This window comes from Dipodomys ordii, unplaced genomic scaffold (assembly GCF_000151885.1).
Source record: "Dipodomys ordii isolate 6190 unplaced genomic scaffold, Dord_2.0 Scaffold108, whole genome shotgun sequence".
NCBI classification, from domain to species: Eukaryota; Metazoa; Chordata; class Mammalia; order Rodentia; family Heteromyidae; genus Dipodomys; species Dipodomys ordii.
In genome coordinates, this window is record NW_012267324.1 from 2,114,697 (window position 1) to 2,115,745 (window position 1,049).

Genomic DNA, 1,049 nt, shown 5'->3' on the forward strand with positions numbered 1-1,049 from the left:
AGGCCTCCCCGACCCCGCACAGAGTCAGAGAAGCCAGGCCTCCCCGACCCCGCACAGAGTCCAGGCCTCCCGAGGCCTCCCCCACCCCGCACAGAGTCGGAGAAGCCAGGCCTCCCGACCCCGCACAGAGTCCAGGCCTCCCGAGGCCTCCCCGACCCTGCACAGAGTCGGAGAAGCCAGGCCTCCCCGACCCCGCACAGAGTCAGAGAAGCCAGGCCTCCCGAGGCCTCCCCCACCCCGCACAGAGTCGGAGAAGCCAGGCCTCCCCGACCCCGCACAGAGTCCAGGCCTCCCGAGGCCTCCCCGACCCTGCACAGAGTCGGAGAAGCCAGGCCTCCCGAGGCCTCCCCCACCCCGCACAGAGTCGGAGAAGCCAGGCCTCCCGAGGCCTCCCCCACCCCGCACAGAGTCAGAGAAGCCAGGCCTCCCGAGGCCCGGCCAGGCAGGACCGGGGTCTGAGCTAAGTGACTCCAGCCCCAGGTACAAACCCCCAGAAGGACCTGGGGCGGGGGTAGCAACATCACAGGTTCTTGTACCCTTAATTTCCTGTTTTAAAATACATTTTTTCTTATTTTCTGCGTGTGTGTGTGTGTGTGTGTGTGTGTGTGTGTGTGTGTAAGGCTGCTTCGGGAACTGCCTGTGTGCGTCCACAGGAGCAGAAAGAACACGGTTGCCTTGTGGTCAGGAGGGCTGGGAGAACGGAGAAGCTGTATAACCAAAGCATGCTGAAAGTGGATAAGTGCAAGTTCCATACTTCCCTGAAAGACAAACTATGAAAAAGGATAAAACAAGGCGGGGAAGCGGAATAAGAACGTTTATTACCACATTCTTGATAAGTTAAAAAAAAAAAAAAAGACTAGAAGGGCTGGGAAGGTGGCTCAGTGGTAGAGCGCGTGCCTTGCATGCATGAGGCCCTGGGTTTGATTCCTCAGCACCACATAAGCAAAAGGAAAAAAGCTGGAAGTGGCGCTGTGGCTCAAGTGGTAGAGCGCTAGCCTTGAGCTGAAGAGCTGAGGGACAGCGCCCAGGCCCAGAGTTCAGGCCCCACA